Source organism: Aricia agestis, chromosome 15 (assembly GCF_905147365.1).
Source record: "Aricia agestis chromosome 15, ilAriAges1.1, whole genome shotgun sequence".
NCBI lineage: Eukaryota > Metazoa > Arthropoda > Insecta > Lepidoptera > Lycaenidae > Aricia > Aricia agestis.
The window spans coordinates 8,080,722-8,106,935 of record NC_056420.1 but is presented as its reverse complement, the minus strand read 5'-3'; the positions used below and the strand labels follow the sequence as shown (position 1 = coordinate 8,106,935).

The following is a 26,214-nucleotide window of genomic DNA, read 5'->3' as shown; positions in this document are numbered from 1 at the left end:
TCGGTCTGTGAAAATTTGGACCAATCACATAGCTGAACCGCGTCTTGAGACCGGGTCGCATCTTAAGTACTGACAATTTATACCAGCCTAAGTATGTAAGTAGTAACTCAGCGGCTTGGGCGTGATGAGGTAAGAGGCAGACAGACATACGTATGGAATATGGATATTCGGACTTGATATTTTAGGTTAGGTTTGTAGGTTATAATGTTTTCATTAAAAATATGTGATTATAATTTCTTTTTTCTTCTTAACTTGAACATTTTAGGTTAGGTTTTTTTAGGATATATTAAAACACAATTAACGTCTGTTTGCTCGAACAAATGTGATAAATTACAGTCCAAAGTTTAAAAGTTCTTTCGCGATACTCGGAAAGTTATCAATTATTATCAATTTCAAACAAAACAGTCGTAATAAGTTTAAAAGATCCATTATAATGTACATAAATTTTAGATTGCTTCGAACGTAGTCCAAGAGACAAAAACCGAAGTTCTCAATAATGTAGTTTATTAATTTTATTGTAAAAAGTTTATCCTTACAAAGAAAATCTGACTAGTGAATGAATATAAGATTAGTAATTTTTTCTTAGATTACTATGAGCAACTTATTATAATTTAGTTATATTATATGTACTAACTAAATAATTATATTATATTTTGTCAATATATTTTAATCGGACATTAACATTTTAATACCAAGTATAATAAAAATGATAATCATTAAAAGAAAAACTAGGACAAATACATAATGCTGCGGCGCTTGTCCATACAAATCACAAAAAGTTACTCTTTCAGCGCTGACACTTTCACGGTGAACCATAAAGTAATATATTATCACTTTGTTCTCCGCCCAGTATAGCTTAAATATTTTGGCATAAAACATATTGCAGCAGTGGCACAACTTACGAGGCGACGAGTTCCCAACTAATATCTAGTACAAAACTAAAACTTTCCTAAACACAGATTTCAACACGTGACATATTGCATTTAAGGACTCGCACAACTAGACATTGCCCGCAACTTTGTTGCGTATTTCGCTTATAACGCGGGAGCCGTAGATTGTACCAGGATAAAAACTATAATATATAAACGGACACAGCCTTTCTCGAAAATAAAAATGGTAATATCATTTTCCATTACAATCAGTAGCAGAGTGACACATTTTCTCATTTAAAATATTTGTATAGAGTTTCAGTTTTACTAATAAAGGTATATTCCTGAATAAGAAAAACGTCTAATATTTATAGGTGTATTATAAAAATATATGTACTTAATAAAACTGAAATCGCTCAAAAGAAATAACATCAAAATATATGAACATACTTCGGCTCCTGGTGTATAGCCTCATTCATTTGTCACAAAGTTTAATCATTTCGCGAAGCGGCATAAATACCATTTGTACGAAACAGGGAAAAATGGAAATTAAATAAATAATTATGTGTCATTCATTTTGAACAACTTCAGTAAAAGAAAATCGCGGTAAGCAGTCGCGCGTTCCAATTTTGATTTGTACATTTTTATTTTATTACGGCAACGAAATTTTTTACGAGTTCTTTCACTTCAATATTTAAAAATTAAAAATGGAACTGTTTTTTTTTCTTTGCGTCGTACATTAAAACCTATTATTCTTTTTTTTATTTTGGAATCAAAAGCTGCTCGATCTTTTATACTGATTCAACCCAAAAAACTGTGGAAACTAAGTACCTACTAAAGAGTGATAGGAAGTCTGTCAACACTCAACAGTGATTTTACGTGTGAAAATGTGCCCAGTGGACCGTGTGTCAGCCATAACCAAGAGTTCGCCTGTCCGATACAATCTATCACTATTACGCAGAACTTACAACGTCCGATACGATATTGCCATCCGATGATCTCAGCGGGTGGTTTGTGCTAAATTGTGATGAAGTAACAAAAATCGTCGAAGCAAGTTAAGTTTTGTTAAATTTCGATGTAGTTTCGGTATTATAAATTAATTTCAAAATGGTTTTCCTATGAATTGTCAAAACAAAATACAATGCAAGTCCAAAAATAATATTATGTTCACGTTAGTGATACGTTTTGTTTATAACTCAATGAAGGTAAATTGAAAGTCTGAGCTAAATACGAGAATTGGGTTCTGAGAAAACCAAGTGATATGGAAAACGACGTAATATCCGGTATACACTTAAGTTATTTACGTATTTAATAACTAATACGTATTTAATACATATAACTTGCCTCTGATTACGACATCAGTAGCGCACACCGATATCGGGTTGAATAGTGTTGAAAGGTCGAACATTCTCCCCGATTTGATTGATTTGGGACAATACCCTTTTTGGTTTACTTATTTTCATCATAGTTCGGTAGATATTTTAGATAAAGCTTTCATAACGTTATTACTTATTATATTTTTATCTAGCACAATTTTGCAAGATCAGAAGAGGGTATGTTTGGTATTTATATGAAATTTTCGGTTTTATAAAGTACGGACTATCCAGGATACGGGACCCTATACGGGACCAAATAATTAGTATGTAACTGGAATGGCCCGTGAACTTCGTACAACTTACCTCCTAAATTTTCTCAACAAAATAATAATATAAACCTCAAAAAATAAATAGTTAATGGAATCAGGCGTTACTTTGCGGAAATCCATAGTTTAAATTTAGTTTGTTATTATTTTTAGCAATATTCCGCGAAAACAACTTCCACCTTTAAGTACATCATCGTTCCACAAAACACCGTATAAAAATAGTGTATAAAAGGCGGTGTTTTGGCCGTTGGCGGCACTTAACGGACGTTGTTCGTAGAGTCCACATCCTGAGGATGCTCCGGTGTTGGGGCGAAACGCGCGTCGAGGTTTTCAACCTGCATGGTGGTGAGGGGCCTTGCACGGATTTGCCAACATTATTGCTTGTGTGGTGGTGGTGTTTGCAAGTTCTTGCATGCGAGTGTACGCATAGGCAGTGTGGGAGGAGGGAGGTGCTGTACGCATGCCTATGCGTACACTCACTCATTTACTTAAAGGTGGAAGTTGTTTTCGCGGAATATTGCTAAAAATAATAACAAACTAAATTTATTCTCAAAAAATAATTCAAGACCAAAATTTGGCGATTTGGTTCAGCCATTCTCGAGTTATAAGCGAGAATAACAAAATTGAAATTCAGTTTTATTTATATACGGGATAATTAATTATTAGTGTACACTGTACATATATAGTTATTGTGTACTTGTGTAGTTATAATATATGGTAAAATATATAATCGGATGCATCACAAACACATACAGTAAATGTTATTTCCTTAAGCACATATTTTATAGGCACGTCCATTTGGTAAACCTATCTGCAGGCTTTTACGCTGGCCTATTAGATACTCATATATTATAAACTATACAAACATCAATACACGTGGGAGAGCCATGCTTTGGCACGAATAGCCGGCTCGACCGGAGAAATACCACGTTCTCACAAAAAACCGGCGTAAAACAGCGCTTGCGCTGTGTTTCGCCGAGTGAGTGAGTTTACCGGTGGCCCAAACCCCTACCCTATTCATTTCCCTACCCTCCCCTATTCCCTTCCCTACCCTCCCCTGTTCCCTACCCTCCCCTATTCCCTTCCCTACCCTCCCCTGTTCCCTTCCCATCCCTACCCTCCCCTATTACCCTATTCCCTCTTAAAAGGCCGGCAACGCACCTGCAGCTCTTCTTATGCTGCGAGTGTCCATGCGGAAGTTGCTTTCCATCAGATGACCCGTTTGCTCGTCATAAAAAAAAAAACTTAAGTCGAAAACTTCGTACATACCTAATTATTACACGTACCTACGTATTTGTTACGAGTACGTCTTTGCGAGTAGTCTCATGCATGTAATTATATTTATGAAAATTTTGCAATTAAAACTTTAAAAAAATATAAAAGAATGAATATTTTATAAAATTAAAAATATTGTTTTTTTTTTTACAAAAAATACGAATTAAAAGTAACTTGAAACGGAACGGATTTCAAAATACCAATCAGCGTTCAGTGACGTCATACATGCTATCCCCACGTTCCATTTAGCGTTAAAAACGATCAAAATGTCTCCTATTTTGAGCGTTTTGATGGAAGTTCTGATAGAATGGAACGCGGGGAAGGACAGTAGTGACGTCATACAGACTATAGATCCGTTTTGACGCCAAAATTTAAATTGGCAATTTTAAACTGCATTATATGCAGTAAATTCCAGTGTTTTAATTTTTTTTAATATACTTGTGGTCTATTCTACTTGTGGTCTATTCATCATAGTTTGATGTAGAGAGGGTGTAAAGTAAACACTACATCACCATGAACATCCCACATCAACGTCAAATAGCTATTATTTTCAGTTTCTCATAAATTCCGCACCCTATCTCAAAGTTTGCTGTAACGTTAAAAATTCCTGCTTAAAAATTCTATTATAACTCGTGTCTTATGCATTGTGTAGTACTTCGGGCTGGAAACTGAATTTCATGCTCTTCTACTTCACATCATTATAACGTGAGTTATAGTTTAAAAGGCTTTAAGGATAGTTTTTTGTCAAGTCATGAAGGAAGACTTTTAGCAAGTTGGAACGTAAACATAATATTCTGCTAGTGACAGATTTTGGTTTGTTTTAAATAGCTAGTAACATTAATTTATATTAAGTATAAAATAAGTAGGTAAGGGTACAATAGGTGTAGGCTGATGCTTTGGATAATATATTGTGAATAGCAGCGCGGCGCGGGAACTAAAGACTCAAAATTTTTGAGAACGTATCCATAAAAAATACACAAAATATTATCTCTATAAATCTATCTTAATATTATGTTCCTGTGCGCGATCTTTTCGCAAGGTTTGAAGTAGGGTCACACTGCGTCGGGTATTCACCACGTATGGAAATTGCAAGCTAAATAATTATTCAATTCGATTTTTTTGCATTATTATATTTATGCGCAACAGAATCTGCGCCCGCGCTTTTATCAATGGGAACCGTTACCGGAAACACTCAAATTATTTAATACATAAACACTACGTTATCAAGCCCTTCCTGAGTTTCACAATTTGACTATCTCATATCATTTATTATATAGTCCTAGTGTAATCTTATTCCGCACACATCTCGTATACAAAAAGTGGTGTTTTTTATTCCGGGTGTTTTCCGCATGTAATGTTTGTAATATATCACATCGAATCGGGCCGAGGTGTCGCCGACGGTTGTTATCTAAGGCTGGGAACACATGTCATGTCACTGTACAGGGTGTCACAAAACTGAGTAATAATACTTTAGGATGTGTATGAGTCCTTACATTGAGTTCAATGTCAAAGTATCAGCGCTGAAAGATAAACTTTTTTTCCAAATTTTGTATGGGAAAATGCATGACGCTGGGGCATATTGTCCATACAAAATACAAAAAAAAATTGTTCTTTGAGCGTTGCAACTTTCACAGTGAAGTCCATATAAAGGGCACATAATATTATATACACACAGTATACACCATCAATTGTTATTATGGTAGTTTTGTTACAGCCTGTGTGTTATAGCACACGTGGTTCAGTTATTGAACCAAAATTTAAAATAAAAGTCAAAAACCTCGTATGTAACAAGCTTTACGGAGCGGCATTTTTTGTTCGCGTGAAACGTAACGTATAGATGTAACATTTGATTGATGTATCGGAAACAAATTATATCGAGATGAAAATCACGTTTGACTCGCGCTTTGGTGCGGTCGCTTGATATTAGTTTAGTAATGCGGTCGTCGATGAAGTGGCTTCAATTCATTTTCAATCATTGTTTCAATATTATTATGCTAGTTTTAAGTGATGAACAAAATAGTGAACGACCCACCGATTAAACATTTCAATTATTACAATGTAAATCTTATACATAAAATTCTCGTGTCACAATGTTAGGCCGCGTACTTCTCCGAAACGGCTTTACTGATTTTAACCAAATTTTATATGCGTGTGGTCTGAGTGGGTCTGAGAATCGGCTACTGGATACTTTTTATATTGATAAGTGCATTTGTTGAATAAATAATAGTAAATTATTACAACTCGAGACTGACGGCGACCATAATTGTTTGTGGGACGGGATAGCGATGGACGTTGCCATGGTGACATACTTATTTAGTCACTTCAATAAAATAATACGGGCGAAATACTTTATATAGCAAAGAAACGTTTGCCGATTCACTTTTAAATATTACTAGCTGATATTTAAAAGTGAATCAAATAGTACGGCCCTTGCACCTATTAAAGTTGAGGTTGTTAAAAAACGCTGTTCATCATTCATTTTATTTTAATACGATATATTATGAGGAACGACAGAAACAATATTTTAACCAGGTTTAATTTGACCTAGGCTAGTGAAAGTAGGACTAATCATATTATCAAGCAACGTTATGAAACATAATATATTAAGCAAGAGAAAAAAATTACAACAAAACAGAGCATCATCTATCCTAGAGTCTAGACGATTTAATTTAACACTCGTATCGTGTCATGGACTTTTATTTTCATTAATCGCATGGGTTAATCTACATAGTAAAAGGACAGAAGGGTCTAATCAGAGGCTCCAGAAAATTATTCGCAAGGAAAATTGACGAAAATGGTCCGCTTGTGTTTTCTAGGAGAGATTTATCTCTACATCATTAATCGTATTTTCGTCAGAGGGCGGTAAATAAGGTTGTGATCCTGATATAGTAATATTTTTGTGCTGCCTTCACCGCATTTCCTAGTCAATTTTTCTTCGGTTATTAACGGTATTAATTTGGTATTATGTCGGGATATAAACCGCTTAATTTGTTATGTTCCGCCATAATCAGAGGGTTTACGAGCAGAGCTAGAAAATATTACTTTATATTATGATAAGCTATTTATAGCTCACTGTGTCATTTTGTATGCATACTGTATACATAAAATGTAGTTTAAGTAGTCGTGTTTTCTCCTCTCTTATGTCATAAATATTTTTAATATTGGCTATTGTTAGAATAAAGTAGGAAGTTAGAAGTTCAAAGTTAAAAGCGGATGCAGGTAAATGTGACTTGTTTACTGAGAGAATGCGGTTACTGCAGTTCATATTAAAAGTAATATGAGCTGCAGTAACCGCATTCTCTCAGTAAACAAGTATGAAAAGTCATATTGATATTTATAAATGCGAAATTGTGTTTATCTGTTTATCTCTTATTTCTTCGCGCTCCAATCACTAAATCAAATTTGATGAAATAGTTAGGAGGTATTGTGAGTGTAAATGCATTAAAAATGTAAATGAAATTGGAAGGAGCACTAATAAAAATTTAACATTTTAAATTAATGATATAATCTTAATATATATATTTCTTGTGTGCGTGTGTATGTGACTGAACTCCTCCTAAACGACTGGACCAATTTTGATGAAATTTTTTGTGTGTGTTCGTGGAGATTCGAGAATGGTTTAGATTTACAGTTTGGTCTACTGGAAAATGTTTTTTCAATTAATTTCTTATTTATAAGGAGTTGTTGATTTTGGAATGTTTTACATTAGATCCGGCGGACGGCGCTATCATCGCATTCAATATTATTCTATTTCAATTTTAGTTTGTCCTGACAGATGGTGCTACGATTAATTTGAAAAAAAATTTTGTTATTCAATTCATGTGCTGATTAAAATATTAAATAAATAACACATAGGCTACAATTTTAACCGACTTTCAAAATGGGGGAGGTGTTATGTTCGTTTTCTTATATTCAACGATTACTCCGCCGTTTGTTAACCGATTTTCAAAATTTTTCTTTTGGTATATAGGGTATCATCCCAATTTGGTATTATATTCAGAAAAGTGGTGATCTGATGAAGGATCCATAAGTAATCGAGGGAACTCCTCAAAACTTATAGGGAAACATATGGTGACTTCGGTTTCGTGAGAAGTATTCTAAGCATATGCTACCAACAAGTAAGATTTTGCACCGAGATATACCTGGTATACCGTGGTTCGGAAGCTGCTGAGAGAATTCCTGATTCTTTATAGATACAAGTTTGGGAGTTTCGGCGTTGTTTTAAGAACAGAAAGCATATGCTACTATGCAAATTACATTCTTCATCATCATCATCATCATCATCACTACCATATTATACCATTTCATAGTCTTTTAGATCGAGACTCGAGTTTGTCAAGCGATAATTAAAAAAAATCTATATCTACCTAATATTATAAACCTGAAGAGTATGTTTGCTTGAACGCGTCAATCTCAGAAACTACAGGTCCGATTTAAAAACTTATCTCAGTGTTAGATAGATCATTTATCGAGTAAGACTCATCATTTATCGAGAAGGTTATATTATATTATTACTCTAAGACTAATACGACAGAAGAAACTCAGGAAAATGTGGGAAAAACGGGGGAAATATTTTTTATGGGAAAATGTACCTACGGATTCTGTAAAATTTCTAATTTACGCGGGCGAAGCCGCGCGGGACATCTAGTATTATAGTATATTTTTATTTTATTGTTACTCTTTTGTACATCGCACTGGTATTAAATTACGTTTTATTTACGAAGCTTCGAAAAAACTGTTTTGTTCCACGTGAAATGAAAAACTTTCATTACATTAACATCTACAGCATAAGTTCTGCACGGCATTCGAGCAGGTCATTTTGTAACTTTTTTCTTTATCTAATAAGAATCTCTCGGTCGTTTAATTTATTTCTGTCTGTGAAAGCGAACAGTATTTTATTCAGCGGAGTCAGCGCTCGCGTCCCCTGTGCAATTTGTAAAATACCGTTTTGGCACCTTTAATAGCTACTCATTTTTCCGTGTAAACTGCGCTATTTTTCAGCAAAGGCTACAGATACTGTGTTTAATCACTTGTTTTTTTTATTCGGACGTTCGAAATGATTTGCTTGTTGTACCTCGTACGTTTGTTGAAGTTTTTTTTTCACCTTTATATTTTGAAAACGGAGAAAATTTTCTTGATTTGTTATGATAAGTACGATCAGAGCATCATATCTAAGTAAAATAACTTGGTTGCTTTTATTTAATGACTGGTATAAAGCGACTATGACGTTTTTTATTTCAACTTCAACTCAAATTTTGATTAGTGAGCAAAATAGAATTTGCGTGGATAGGATGTTTAAAGTTAGCTCGGGTCATATATTAGAATGATCCGTATGTCCTTAGCAGAAAGATCCCGTTAGAAGTAAAATAATTCCGAATAAACTTATATTCTCTGCATACCTACTCACCTTCCATCGTCTGCGGTTTCGCACTGGTGTTGGACGTTGGTATTTCCTGAGCTGGTGTAATGTTGCCAGATTTTTATCTTCCGCAAAATTGCATGTGGAATACTTTAATTTACTAGTATTGTTAGTTTATTTTTCGCACTAGATGTTAGTACCGTACCAAATACTTAAATGATAAATTCATACAAACGTGTTTAGCATAACCAAGTCATGATCTGTTATAGTGATTGGTTCCCGTTCTACATTACGAGTTTTGACGGACTCATTACTATTATTTATTATTGTAAATTAACTAGCTTCTGAGAGAACTATACCTACTTAAAAACTTAGCTTGTAAGGGGATGGTTGTACCAGAGGCGTTGTTATAGTTAAGGTTAAGGTTATCGTCAAAAATGGCGTCCATTATTGAATTTTACTAGACATTTGACAGTTCATTTGACATAAGGTTATAGTTAAAGTTATAGTTAAAGTATGTGGGTGCAACCCACCCTAAGTTTTACTGTACCTAATAAATATTAGGTAAAACCGTCAAATACCGCTTTCAATATTTAATATGGCAACTTTATAGCGTAATTTTTTTTACGCGAAAGGACTATAATAACAATTTGTTAGTGGTAGATTTTTTCCCACAACATAATGCAAGGGAATAAATAAAGAAATTTGCCTGTTTCCCCGTACTTAAATTAGCATATTAAAGTAATATTTCTCTATGCTAATATCTGTACAGTGCATTTTGTTTCCCGCGGCCAACGGATAACAGTCAAAACTCAAAGGTTTTGTAAATTACTATTTGTGGATGCAAATTTCTTCATGCTTTTGTTACTTCGGTAATGTTGAAATATGTGATAACGGCAACACTGAGAAATGGACTGTCAGTAAAATATCTTCTTTTAAACTTTGTACTGTAGTAATCTAGTTAAATAATAAATAAATAAAGTATTTTCCGATCTTAAATATTCTAGTACGATCCGAGGTGACGAGAAATAGTTCAGATTTTCGTTGAAAGTTAACAAACTTTTTTACTTATTATTATTAAAAGCCTTATCTGTCCCACAGCTGGGCAAAAGATTTAAACGAAGAAAAAAGTGTCGAGGTCAAATATCGTTATGTCTAGCCTCCTTTACGCCGAACGCGCGATAAGGAAATTCGTTCCGATAATTCTAAAAGTGTAAGATTTCTTTAAAAATAATCGTATTACAAAACTCTATCTTTAATCTTTATATCTTTAACTAAAGCCGTTAACACAAAAGCAATGATACTTTAACAATGTCCTTAGTATTCATATTTTAGTAATTTAATAATAGATACATTAGAAACTTTGTAGCATGCATGTTCTTGAGTATAAGAGCCCCCTTGTCCCGATAAATCTTGCATGTAAGGCATTATTAGCATATGCTAATGAACCACGCTAACACCTTTGTCTTTGGATATCTAAAATATTCTAGAACTCATCAACATCATCATCATCACACAGCACACTTCTCCAATGATACCATATACTAATCACTAAATATACTACAGTACCGCAAAAGTTAAAGAGCCGATTGCAGAATAGATTTTTTGGTTAATTGATGGTGATAACAGAAACAAAATATAAAATGTACTTAATAATTATGACATTATTGAAATCTCTAGGCACAAGCAGATATGCTGCCTAATTATTATTATAAGTTGTAGTTTTCGCGAAAATCCTATGCATGTTTATGACACAGCTTGGACCTTGGAATGGGCATTGTCCAAAAAAAATCACATGTACTTTTTATATTTTTTTCGTTAAAATAGGGTATTTTAAGAATATAAATTAAATAATTTTGAAATTCATTGGCTAGTTTTTTCTCAATAAATTTTTAAAGTTTCGCTCTGACGTCATCATCGGCGGCCAATTGACCTCTGTAGTGTTTTAAATTTCCTTTCAATCTTATTTATAATGGCTGGTTCGTCAAATGCAAGTTCTCATTATGTGAAAGCTGATACGAGAAGCTTACCAAAAGTTCGAAACGTAATGTTGGTCGAATTTATTGCTAATTTAACGCCATTGAAGGTCAAACTAAGGTTAAACATATATATTTTTTTTATATACTTTTTGCACACATCAAGGTACAGAGGCGGGCTTAATGCCTTTAGGCATTTTCTTCCAGCCAACCTTTGGGTGAAGACGATAGAGAGGAGATGAGGTAGATGCAAAGTACATCTATAATTTTATCAACATTAATAAATACATACTATAATAATTACTATTACATACTATACGGATACTATAGTTCAAATAAACTAATAAATAAATAATAATATTTGTTCAAAAATATATGTAACTAATGGGTATTTTTTTCGTTTATATAAAGAAAAACGATCACTGACCTCATTCCTCGAAATGTTTTTGTAATGAGCAAAATTAAAAAAAAAATGGACAATCCCCATTGAGTGAGCGTCCGTGGCCTAATGGGTAGACCTTTAATTCGCACCCCTAGAGGGTGCAAGTTCGATCCCGGGTGGAGGCGTGTACCACGGAGTAAAAACACTATGTTTTATCTCCGTGGCGTGTACCAATGAGACATTTTCTGATCCCAAGTACATAATACGGACGCTCGTACGGTGAAGAAAAACATCGTGAGGAAGCCCGCGCATAGTTGGACCCAGATGTATTGTCTAGTTCTTGCCTCTGGACTAGGCCGACTATGATGCGAGAATGCCGTATGCGCTTGGGCAACCATACGGTCATTTAAAAATATTGTCCCAGGAACTACAGTATTTGAGGAGTGGTTACTTCGCTCTGAAAATACTGCATAAATTATCCACAACGGATGCAAAGCCCTAGTTTGGGCCTTTGAGTACCCCTTATTCGAGATATACTTGTTTTTATCACTAGATATTTATTGACCCATACTATACAAGTAGTATACATTATATTATAATTATTGACTTTGACAAGTACATTCTAAAGTTCTTGAAATCAAACTGCGACAGTTTCAAGTATGAGGTACAGTACTATGACTCGCGGTGCACCTATTTTGAACTCTTCTGCTATAATATTAAGGTCCAAATGTGGTCATAAGATTTTTTAACAACTGTACTTTAAAATGTCGTGCCTCGAACTTCGCTAATTAAGTTATCGGGCTACAACTAACAGCCTAACAGTTTCTTGTCAAGTTCAACGAACTCCACTAACTAGTCGCTAAAACGTGTGCGTGATGGAACTTTTTGCTAGCAGGTGATAAAAAAAGTATACAGAGCATAACGAGAATTCTTTACTAAATGATTTGGGTAGATGTTTTGAACATAATATTATGTGGTTTGATAAAATCAATTAAGAAGGTAATACCACAATATACATAACTACCAGTAGTTCGACTGCAAAGAAACGGACAGGTTTCAATATATGTTAAATTCGTCGGGTTTCACTAGGATTATAAACGGAATGTGCCTCGCGCTGGCTGATATAATTTATTTTTAAATATTTAAAATAAAGATTTCAAAATTGGATTCTTACAATTTTAATCGCTTGTACCAAAATACAAACAATAATAGGACCAAAGAGGAACACGTCCAGCGAATATGTCATAGTTTTAAATTCGTAGGTAACAATTTAACCACGATTTTTGTCATAATACGTCAAATTTAAAAATTTCAACATCAGTTCTAAGTCGGCATACTCTATAATTTTGTCTACTCTGGTAATACGACCTACTTAGGCAAAAACAGAGAAGCAGAATTTAGATACTTACTTACTCGAAATAACCGTTGAAAAATTATGTATGGTAGTAATAGGCAGGGAGCCCTAGAACATTTTTTTTATTACAATCAAGTTAATTTTTTGTGAGTAGCTTCTAACAGTAGCAAACAACATTTTTATCTGCGAAAAATCTTGAAAGTGGTAGCTAACAGAAATAGAAAGGATTTCATACTTTGATTTGATGGTCCTAAAATATTTTGGATTGGTCTATTGGTCTATTATAACTTAGATCAAATAGGACAATGTTCCTCTTAAATTATATTACCATCAACCTACTAATATGCAAAAAATCAGCTGGTTAGGGTTCCGTTTTAGAATTCTGTGATCAACAAAACTTGGTTGACTATGGTACCCTAAAACGGAACCCTAACCAGCAGATTTTTTGTATATTGGTATGTTAATAGTAATCTAATTTAAGAGTAACATTGTCCTATAAATAGAACAATCCATAGTTTAAGACCATCAAATCATAGTATGAAATCCTTTCTATCTCTGTTAGCCCACTTTCAAGATTTTTCGCAGATAAAATGTTGTTTGTCTTATCAAAATGAAGCTACTCACAAAAATTAGCTTGATAGTAATAAAAAAAAATGTTCTAGGGCTCCCTGACTATAATTATTTAGGACTCCATGTAAATTGTACCCGCGGCTCTATGTAATTAAAGTATTTCACTGTTAGGGTCAATTCAGACCGCAACGCGACGCGTAGATGCTTTTCTTTTGTATGGATTCGACAGATTTGCGAGACGTCTCATGCTCACGAAATCTGTCAATTCAGTACAATTTTAGAAATGCATCTATGCGTCGCGTTGCGGTTGAATTGACTCTGCACCATTTCAATGCTAAAAGTAACCCACATTAAGTTTTTTTAGCTATTATGAAAACCATAATCATTTATTCATTTGCTTCTAAAATTAAAATATCCAACCATACAAACTAGGATAAACTGTAAATCCAATCCAATCCCTAATATAATAAATAACATTTGCTAAGCTATTACTGGCATGACGAGGATTGGATCACACAGTAAATATTGCGGAAAATAACAATCTGCATCCAACTTAGATCGAAGCCACACTCCTCTGTTGCGTTGCGTTTTTGGATCGGTATAACGCATTCGCTATGTCCACACTATGCAATTTCATCTTCAATTTTCGTCATCATATTTTTATTCATCTTTCGTTTGGCATATTCAATAATTGAATGCGTCAAAATCAACCCGCGTTGGAAAAGAAAGAAGACTGCGCTATAACGCATGCCCTTGATGAACAAAAATAGGCACAGTGTGGACAAAGCTATTGTATGGCCACTGCGATTGCGACATCACAATAGAAAACGGCGACTATTATTGTTATTCCTGTTCCCACTTCATTTCGTCTTAGATTGTCATTCCGTCAAAACAACCCAATTTACCCAACGCATCAATGTGGCATTTTTTAAAACAAATATGTTTGTGGAACAACTTTGCCGCTGCGACAAAAAACCGCAACGCTACGTAGCATCGTGGCCTCGCTCTTAAACGTAACTATAAGATATAAGTAATTCCCAACGCACTGCATCCCGATTCCCGACCTACGAAAGTAAGTATACTTACACCAAAGATTTCAAAACTTAGGATGTCATGACGATTAGATAGAATAAATGTTCACATACATTACTTCAAGTCCAAGCTAAAAAATATATAAGGCCAAACCTTGATCATCTTACTTTTTTCGACGTCAGTTAATAATATAAAAGATGTTTGTCAAGGTGTAACAGACAGACATAATAATATATAACACTAATTAATAATAAACATTTATAATATTATTGAAAATATTGATATTTACAAATATAATATATACTTTTCATATATTTCAACTGAAAATCTAATATGTCACAATGTGAAATCGGTTTTAGTTTAGTTTGTTCGGACGGAACTAAACAAATCCAATAAAGGGGTTATTCCGAAACGCGCTGTCGGGGGATGCACGCAATTTGAATCGAGATCAAATTCGTATTAAAATTCAAAACAGAACCTGTTTTCAATGTACACACTAATATCCGATGGGAAAACGTACGATCTGTGGCTCATCCATACTTCCATACTAATATTATAAATGCGAAAGTGTGTCTGTCTGTCTGTCTGTTACATCTTCACGCCCAAACCACTGGACCGATTTTGCTGAAATTTGGCATGGAAATACTTTGAGTCCCGGGAAAGGACATAGGATACTTTTTATCCCGAAAAAATGTACGGTTTCCACGCGATAAACGAGTTTTGGCGCAACGGAGTTGCGGGCGTCATCTAGTATGAAAATATTTTCAAGTCACATTGCTAAGAACATACGTAGATCTAATGACATATATTATTACGAGCTTTTGCCCGCGGCTTCGCTCGCGTTAAGAAGTATTATTATATACAAACTTTCATCCCCTATTTTAACGCCTTGGAGGTGGAATTGATCAAAATCCTTTCTTAGCGATCGGTCCAGTGGTTTGGGCTGTGCGTTGATAGATCACTATGTCAGTCAGTCACCTTTGAGATTTATATATACTAGCTCTTTGACCGAGCTTTGCTCGGTTTTCGATAAAACACGAATAAAATGACATTTTCTAAAAATGATTCCTAGCTAGATCGATTTATCGCCCCCGAAACCCCCTATATACTAAATTTCATGAAAATCGTTGGAGCCGATTCGGAGATTCCAAATATATATATACAAGAATTGCTCGTTTAAAGATATAAGATAGATAATGTAACGTATATGTTTATCTAATGGTAGCAGAAAAATAATATGGTCTCTATTTTATTTTAACGAGCGATACACAAAGCTTTTGTATCATTGATAGTGAAATCAAAAAGCTAGCAAACTTTGAGTATGCTTTCTTTGAAAGAACTCTTTGAAAGTAGAGAGTTACAAAATGTATCCGCCACGCTGTCTTTTCGAGACTGTACTCAAATCGAGAGGGGAGAATAGGGCTGGCAAAAAACTCATTACATGGCTTCAGTTAATGAGATTTGTATTAAAATACAACATAAGCTTTATAAATTAAAAAGTAAAATTACGTTAAACTGGTATAACACTGCGTTGTTAACCTGGCTGAAAATAATTTTGATCACATTTTTAGTTATTTTCTATTTCGCCGTTGGCAACCCTAATGCAGGTACAGAGTGTAGCCGTAAAAGCTTCGCGTTTCACAAAAGCGTACGTTTTCAGTACATTGCGTTCGGCTCTTACTCCCAATGAATTTCAAGAAATGATTTCTCATAGAGTCTGGCGCGGACGGCTACGAGATAGCTAATACTTGCACACCCTGTTTATGGCCTTTTTGCTCGATATAAAAACTTTAATGCGATTCCAATGTTTTTTTTCTCTTGTGCCAATGGAATCGGAAAATGAGTGTGCTGGAATTTTTAATGTAATTCTATTTGTATGTGAGAAACTGTAAATATTTTACGTTATGTAATTCTTTTATTAATATTTTTTTATTTAGTATTTAATTGTTTGTAAAACAAAAACGTCAACACAACACCTCGTTTCAATAATTTGTGAACATGCCGAATTCATATTACGAAAATACAGGTCGTTAGGTTTAACAACGTTACCGAAAATGCCGTCTTCATACCTATACAAATTGCAGATCCGGGCAATTTGTATGGGTATGAAGACAGATTTTTTTGAGTTCCAGCATTGTTCTCATAGAAAAAGTTGTTCATTTTTACGGGCTCATTTGATGGTTTCAATAAAGCTAGCCACTTGGCATCGACTTGTTACAATAAAAAAAAATACCAACATTTTGTCCCCATGTCACTCATAAATACTAAACATGTTTTATTTCAAACCAAACTTGAAAACTTACAATACCCCAGCGTCGTTGAGTTGAGACACTATTTTATACCACACAAGTTCGTTGTAAAATTGTTTCCCTCGTATTTCCCAAAGGTCGTATTATAAACAGCAAACACCGACGGAAGGGATACATTTTTAACACCGGGTTTCCGTCAACGTTCCCTTTATATCCGGTTCCGGTTTGTTTTTAAAGCGAAACAAATATTTCGCGCAAAAGTTCTGAGTTATGACCATTTTTTACACATATGCGGCTGGACTTGGCTGTTTTTGTTGTGGTTTTAAAAAACCGTAGCGATGTTTTTTACTGTCGTATGGATTATTAATTTTTTTGTGAAATGTTATATTTTCTTTTAAACCTTTTAATGTTGTCTAAGCCCAGCTTTTATTATACAAAACATCAATTTTAATTATAGTAATCCTACTTCTAAAATGAAAATCCCAAATACACCAAAATATCCGATCAACGAACTTATTTATTTATTTCATAACATATAAAATTGCACTTCTGATTGCTATATTAAACTAGGTATTATCCCTTCAATTACTTTGGAGCATCTACTTAAAATATCCAAACAAAACGTTGTCCATAATTGAATAACGTTTTTGGAGGGAATAAAAGTTTTATAAGACGCCATTGGGAAGCTGCGTTGCTATGGTAACCGGGATTCCCCCTCGTAGCCAGGGCAGCCAGGGTAATATTGCCGACAGCCGAACCAACATCTTGAGATGAATGGTAGCTAAAATATTATGTAAGCATGTAGAAATAACATTGTTACAGATTCATTTACATACATTATGGTTCTAGAGACTGGGTACTTCTATATACATATTATAAAACAAAGTCGCTTTTTTTCCCACATGTCCCTTTGTTTCCTTTAATCTTTAAAACTACGCAACGGATTTTGATGATTCTCTCAGTGTTAGATAGTCCGATTATCGAGGAAGGCTATAGGCTATAATTTATCACGCTAAAACTAATAGGAGCGAAGAAATAGAGGAAAATGTGGAAAAAACTGGGAAAATTATTTAAAAAGGGCCAACTTGAACGCGCTAATCTCAGGAACTACTGGTCCGATTTGAAAAATTATTTCAGTGTTAGATAGCCCATTTATTGTGAAAGGCTATAGGCTATATTTTATCACGCTAAGACTAATAGGAGAATGTGGAAAAACGGGGGAAATTATTTTAAAGGGCTTATCTCGCGAACTACTGGAGCAATTTTTATGTTATTTGGCACAGATAGGAAGTAGACCACGTGAAGGCTATCGATTTTAATCATTTTTTCAGTCATGTTTCAGTGTTTATTATATTTTATACCCGTGCGACAACGTAACGTTAACAAATATAATATTTAAAAATTATATAAATGCACTCTGATATTGTAAATACTAAGTGTCTATCTGTCTGACTGTTACCTCTTCACGCCCAAACCGCTGCACTGTTTTTGCTGAAATAAGATATGCGGATAATTTTACTCCCGGGAAAGGACATAGGAAGCTTTTTATCCCGAAAAATGTACGGTTCCCTCTATGTAAGGCTATTTTGGCGCAACGGAGTTGCGGGTGTCTTCTTGTAACTTTATATACTTACAAGATGGCATTTATCGCGTTGAAACCGTACATTTTTCGGAGATATTTTTTTAAACCCACCAAAGTCGGCTTAGTGGCTTGGGCGTGAAGAGTTAACAGACAGACAGATAGACACACTTTCGCATTTATAATATTAGTATGGATTATATAAGGGAAATATTTGTTTACTTTTTGTACTTAATATACTTATACTTGTACAAAAATATAAGGAGGAAGTCGGACGCTACGGTAAAGGACAAAAATTACTTTTATCGCGAGCGAGAAATATCTATTTGCCATGGAATTTCTTACAAAAAATGCCAGAATAAAAAAATCATCCCAGTGGCAATCGGAGTCTTAGTGTCACCGCAGACTTACAATTTAAAGTTGGCCGACTATCGTTCAAAGCACAGAAATAGATCAAGATAGAAGCGCCATGTCACTCCAATTTGTATGAACACGAGCGTGTGGCGCTTCTATCTTGATCTATTTCTGTGGTTTGTACGATAGTCGGCCAACTTTAAATTGTAAGTCTGCGGGGACCCTTAAAATGGTTATCTTCTGTACAGTTTGGGTGCTGAAATAGGACAAGTTTGGCACATTTTATCACGTGTGCCAGTAAAAAGGAGTAGCAGTCATTACGGCAGGTCGCGACGACGCCGCCGGCGGTGACACGTAACACAAATGTGGTACTAAAGTCTAAAGACCCTTAACATCTTTTCACGTCTCCAGAAAGCATTAAGTACAGTCGTTGTCCCCGCACAAATGACCCCTTTTACACACATTTTACTAGGGAAAGAGGGTAATTTATGTGGGTAGGTACTCGGCTGGCGGACGACACTTTAGAGATATGATCTAGCTCTTGTGGGATGATTTAAAGTGTTTTCGATAGAGATCTATACGCCTTTGCTGTCGAGAAATGAATAAAATATGGCCGGGACTTGTGAATTCTGCATTTAAAATAGGTACTTTAAATATTATGTCATTATTTCCTAATAAAAATATAAATATCCAAATAGTGTTTATATGGTAACCTATATTGGCTGGTTCTAAAATTACAAAGTATTTTTGGGGGCTGGGTTCAAGGGGTGTCGTAAAGAAATAGCAAAATCCCAAGGGCGTCACAGTACAAATAAGTTTGGGAAGCCCTGTTATATAATATTATAAGTATTATTAGCACATTGTTCAGGTGAACAAACAGTTTAACATTATTATGTTACGCTTGTGTTGGAGGCATCCTTTTTGCAGGTCATCGCACGAATTATAGAGGCGAGAGTTTTTGAGTGTTTAAGCACTGCCAAAAATTAAAAAAAATGTTTGAAGCAAAAACTTTTCAACTACATTTTTACCAAATGCTTATCTGTTTTGATTGTCTGAAATTAGTAATTAACATTAAAGGCCTGTTTCAGCACTTCTTGATAATGTGTCGGATAGGCTAACCACAACTTATTTGACAGACAGAAAAAATATAATAAATTAGTTGTGATCACGCGTATAGTACATTATTCTCAAAATTGCTTTAGCACACCATGATATTATTGGTTTTTTTTTAAGATCATTCATGTACGTTGTTTTTTTGACAAATCCACGTCTACACGCGAACAAACTGTATATGGGGCTTCAAATATCCTCAATAATGTATTAATATAATAGGTCCTTAAGACTCAGTTATCGGCCCGGGGCGCAAAACCTTTTTTCCGCTCCGCTTCATAATACGGGCCGCTTTGCCCGCGGCCACGTTCCAAAAGCCTTTTTACCTTCCCTTTGTAATGGTTTCGAGCGAGTAGTTTTGTGTTTCAGCCAAATGGAAATCTCGTTGTTTTGATGTATTAATGATTATAACAAAGCACTTTTTCATATTTCGGGGGAAAGTTTATGATGACACGACTGTTTTTTCAATTCACACTGGGGAGTAATATTCTGAAATCGTTGCCAAATACACTCTTACGTAACATTGCCTAGATTCTAGAATGTTAATAAATAATATTTCAACATTAATAATTATTAATCACGCCTGCAGAGTCTAGTCAAAGCCAAACGAACCAAACCTTCCCAATTTATTATTTAATGTAGGTCAACGCACCCGCGGGTCCAGCTTTCAACGCCTATTCCACCCCGGTCGAGTAGGTACAGTGTTCGAACTCCAATCTTTAGAGGGGTTGTTTATTTTTGTAGGTAGCGATAACTTTTTGAAAACTTCAAATAGAACGGTAAAAGGTTGAGCGCCTCTGGGTGGATTTCTTTATATTTATGAGCCTCGAGGGATGAAGAGAGCTGCCCCTTACCGGAAACTATCCTAGTAGGAACTTGTCTAATACAACTAGATAAGATTGTTTTATTAAACTTTGTTTTTAGGGTTCCGTACCCAAAGGGTAAAAACGGGACCCTCTATTACTAAGACTTCGTTGTCTGTCCGTCTGTCCGGCTGTTCGCTTGTCTGTCTGTCTCCACGCTGTGACTCAAGAACTGTAATAGCTAGAGAGTTGAAATTTTCACAGATTTGCCGCTATAACAAATAAGTATTAAAAAACAAAATAAAATTAATATTTAAGGGGCCAAAAAAGTCACGTTTGTTGTAATATGGGAGCCCCATACAACAAACGTGACTTTTTTGGCCTTTTTTGCTCTATATTGTCGATTTTTAATACTTTTTAAACAAACATTTTTTATATCGTTTTTGCGGTTAAGTTTTTAAGATTTTTTTAAATAATTTGACTTTTATAATTCTTCAATATTATGCGGAATTAGTATTTATTTTGGCACGAACGTTTTAATGCTACTAAGCTCCTTCTACTTCACATGCAAGTAATACTACCTATCTATTTTTCAATATTTCATGAAATTTAATAAAATTACAAGTAGGTTTTACAAAGAACTATTATAGCAGATGTAAGTTATCTAGTGCGAAATATTTTAAGGCAGTAATAACCTAAGACATAATATCTGCAATGCGGGTGCCAAGACAAAATTGAATTTTGTTTCGGAATATAGATTGTATTATTACATTTTTCATTCATATTGAGAAGTTATGTAATCTGATATTCTACATTCTAGTCTTCATCTTTATATCTATCGCCGATAAACGTATGATCTGATCGAATAAAATGTGAATTGAAAACTCTAAACTGCTCTACTATGATTCTTCGATTCGGCTGTATTTGAAATTGCTACGTAAGGAGTACTTTGAAACAAAAATAGAAAAAAGTTATTGTAAGAGCAACCTGCAACCACCAAAACTTGTGTCCATTTTAGACGGGATGATTTCCTGAGATTTATTAGTAAAATCACAAATATATTATTATACCCTCATACTAGTAAAAATCACTGTTTATAGTTTATACAAATGTTATAGCTGTACACAGTGTGGATATATTTGTCACTTAAAGTGCTTATCTTTACTGAACATCTCAATTTACTGAAATACACGTCAATACATAGCTAATGCATGGACATCTATTAGTATTTTATCAATGCATTTTAATATCTGGGTTACGGCCGCTACCTGCGTCGGAATCAAGCCAAATGTGTGGTTTCACCAGTTAGAACTGGGCCACAACGCTCCGGTGTGCTGCGATGCGACTTGCGTTGCTCCGTCGGAACGCGACAGCATAAAGATGAAATCGTACTAGGAACAAATACAAAATTATTTATTTGAAACACGTAATAATTTACAATAGTATAAAGTAGGCAGTATATACATCATCGCCATCTTGCTAAGTTAAACATCTTGGGTTATGGCAATCAGATAACGGATGCACACTAAACTACACTGCAGCGCAGGGACGCTACACGACACATTTAAATAAGAATTGTATGAAAGTGTAATAACCTAAACTGAACGTAGTAACGCGCGGCGAGACTACACGACATGGCCCTTCTGTACTATCGGACGTGAAGTGTCGCATCGTTTTTCTGCATTGTATCCGCTACGTATGTAAAACGCCGAAGCGCTACCGCTACGCGGCACTGTAATGTGGCCACGCTCTTACGTACCTGAACATCGTTTCGCTCTTTCATTCGTTTTGCACGGCTTATAAACTCCAATAAAATTATCTACACCGGATTTTCAGGAATTAGATTTTTATTTTACAAATTTTCTATATAATTTTGATTCAATACAATAAATTTCATAATTTATTTATTTCGTATTCCTTTCTTTATAATAAAAGACTTTTAGATTGCTCAGGTGAATTTTTAACACTTTGGGTTAAGGTTTATGTTTTATGTTTTTAGGATTCCGTACCCAAAGGGTAAAAACGGGACCTATTACTGAGACTTCAATGTCTGTCCATCTGTCCATCTGTCTTCAGGCTGTATCTCAAGAACCACTATAGCTAGACGAATAAAATTTTCATAGATTGTGTATTTTTGGTGCCGCTATAACAACAAATACTAAAAACAAAATATAATTAATATTTAAGGGGGGCTCCCATACACCAATCACTTTTTGGTCTTTTTTGCTCGATATCTAATGGTAACAGGTAGGCTCTTGAAATTTTCACAAAATCCTTGATTATTATTGTGTTTTTTATTAGTTAACAAAAAAAATGAAGGGGGGCTCCCATACAAAAAACACAATTTTTGGCCTATTTTTGCTCTATAACGGTACGGAACCCTTCATGAGCGAGCCCGACTCGCATTTCGCCGATTATATTTGTGGGAAAGGAAGATCTTCCGACCGAGCGAGGTGTTATGCCCGGTCAGGCCGAAGCCCACGTAATACATCTCAGCTGTCGTTTATATACCGACGCGCTCAGAAAACTTCCATAGCGCGATGCAGGAATGTTAGGCGAATTGTGGGTATCGCCACATCACTCCCCCCCGAAGACCGGAGGTCGAATCTTGAAGTCTTGTCGCTTGAGTCGCCAGTGCCAGTGAGTTCCAGTGAGTCGGAACTATTGCAGTGAGTCCCAGTGAGTCGGAACTGTAAGCTGCTGCACGGGATCCAGTGAGTCGGATAAGCTGCCGTGCGGGGCCGATGCTACATGCTGACCAGGAGAGATGTGCTCTGCTTGCTGACCGGTCGATGTAGTGAGAAAGCCCGATGATGCCGATGCGGAGTCGCCCAGGCCGCGGTATGTTGCGGCTAGTGGACGATGTACCCGATGAGGCGACGCTGGCTGGCGCGGTGCGGAGGGGCGGGGAGTAATGATGATAAAGGAGCCGTGTTCTGTCGAGGGTCACCAATGTGGGATATGTGCGTGGCGGCCAAAGGAAGATCTTCCGACCGAGCGAGGTGTTATGCCCGGTCAGGCCGAAGCCCACGTGATACATCTCAGCTGTCGTTTATATACCGACGCGCTCAGAAAACTTCGATAGCGCGATGCAGGAATGTTAGGCGAATTGTGGGTATCGCCACATATTATTAAATAATCGGATTTTTTTTAACGAAAAAATATTTGAATATTATTGACCCAGACAGGCAAATGCAGGGCAGCTAAGCAAGCCTGAGTATATCAGGCTTAATACAGTATCCTCCTTTTGATTAATACGTGACGTAAAAAATGCGATGACATGGAAAAACTAGAACGCGTTTGTTAAAACCTTATGCGGGATTGGATTTTTTCATTCATGCGTTAAACCTCAATCAAATTTTATGAAAGGCTGTGGGATTTATAGAGTGGTTGTGACGATCCAAACTCAGGTTATAAGAGCTTATAAGAGCATTCGTCATCATCTTTTTATTCAACTATCTGCATATTCAATAATTGAATGCGTCAAAATCCACATGCGTTGGAAAGAAAAGTGTCATAGCGTCGCGGGCATGTCTCACGTGCGATGTTGACTGCGCTATAACGCATGCCCTTGATGAACAAAAAAGGCACAGTGTGGACAAAGCTAATAGATTGTTATGAAGTTTTCGTGGCTCAGTAGGAATAAAACTTTCGGGTAAAGTTTTTGCCACCAGCTACTTACTTTGCGATTGTGGTATTTACGAGTAGTTGTGCTCTACCTCAATATATATTTCATTGGTAGCGGCGATTGCTTGGTTACGCCATGTGTTCGAAATATAATATCTTTTGAATAACTAAATTGGCAATCTATCTAATATGTCGCTTAAATACAGGATTCATTTCAAAGATTTTCAATTAGCAACAATAGTACATAATATAATCATTCTACTTATTAAGCTGGGCTTATATAAAGATATACTAAAATTATTTATTCCAATTTAGTATCTAACACTAAAGCAGAATCGAGCTACTACTTTAAAGTAAATTAGTGAATTGATTACAACCGGTGCAATGTGAGAGGCAGGGCTCAGGGCGGCGCGGTGCGGGCCGCGGCGCGCTGGTGTCGGACGAGGCATCGGCAACAGGCCTTCATTTAGTTTGTGTCACTATGACAGTTTGAGCTCTCGCTAAACCTTCTTTATTAGATCGAGAATGTGTATTTTTTGCTTTTTACTTAATAAGAGACAATCTTACTTACTTATTTTCTTTGTCATTTTGTATAATATTTATATTTTTTAAAATGTTTAAGTATACATTTTTATTAACATTACGACATGTAAATAAAATGTAAGTACTGATAGATTTTAAAAAATGCTATTGATTGTAAATAAACAGTCTTCGAGTTAAAAAAAATGCGTGTTTATACACGCATTACATATACACATCAGTTGGAATCCTAAAGCCTCGTTTCCACTAAGCAACAATTCACGCGCAACATGCTGGACAACAAGTTGCCCAACATGTTGAAAGTCAGCGCGGGACTTTTGATGAACAACGTTGTCTGTCTACGCATCTACTTTACGTCAGTCGTCGCCAACATGTCGCCAGAGGAACTTGTGTTGATTTTAGTGGCAGTGGTTATAATTTTTTTTATAGTATCTGTGAGCAGTATCCCATAGACGTTCATAGTTTTGGTACAGTTCGCTTAATTTGAGCACTTGTTCGTTAGACCACACTACGGACATTGTTGCGCGCGTCTCCACTTGACGACAATTGATGCAATTCTCTTTAAACAAACAACAAGCCGCGCGTCATGTTGCGCGTCAGCTGGCAACATCGCGCGCTGTTGTGCAGCGTTGCCGTACATGTTGAGCGTCACGTGTCGCGCGCTAAATGTTGCCTAGTGGAGACCCGGCTTAATCCGTCTTGTGAGTGTTGAGCAATAATAAAAATCATGAAAGTAACTTTTTGTTTAAAACTAAATAAAAAGCTTCGTAAAATCAAAAGCTATACAAATACAAAATCCGATTATAAAAAACCATTACGTGATTTGGATCCAGTTCATTTGTAATTCCAACTGTAACGTTGTATTTTTAACAAGTCTTACTTTAATAAAGACATAAAACGCGAAATTATGAGTTATGACCGTTTTACTCTCGAAGTTCGTATAAAGTTGGATTTTACGGCTGTGCGCCACTCAATTTCGACGTCTTTTAAATAATGTTGTTTTTTTGTTCTTAGAAGTTTTTACGGGACACGTACGGAATAAAATATTGTGATTGCAACAAAACAGATTTTATTACGTCTGTACGACTTTGAGAATAATAATTAACGACAATATTAATGATTGTTGTATGGACTCCCTTGGGACTTACAAGGCTTTTTTGCTACACGTCTAAAACTTAAAAGTTGAAATAACGCCGCCATATTGTAAAATGTTACTTATGACACAGTATAGCAATATGACATATCCCCTAATATTGCTATACTGTGCTTATGAGATGACTTATGAGACAACGTCTGTAATCAATAATCATCATGTAACGAGGGACGCGACGTAGCTACATTTGCGTCGCATCTCAACGACAATTCACGCGTTGTTAAAAAAATGGTGCCTGTTAATAATCTGCTCCAACGATTTTCATGAAATTTAGTATATAGGGGGTTTCGGGGGCGATAAATCGATCTAGCTAGGAATAATTTTTAGGAAATGTCATTTT

The 26,214-nt window shown here is 35.5% G+C and overlaps 1 protein-coding gene and 1 long non-coding RNA gene across 4 annotated transcripts in view; both read left to right on the top strand.

Annotated features, from left to right (window-relative positions):
- LOC121734516 (furin-like protease 1) overlaps window positions 1-26,214 on the top strand; it is a 216,810-nt gene that overhangs the window by 137,197 nt on the left and 53,399 nt on the right. The window lies entirely within an intron of this gene.
- On the top strand, window positions 1,426-13,728 carry LOC121734518. The gene is made up of 4 exons (XR_006036718.1): window positions 1,426-1,436; window positions 8,800-8,806; window positions 9,564-9,569; window positions 13,599-13,728. It is a non-coding gene; the product is annotated as an uncharacterized LOC121734518 (long non-coding RNA).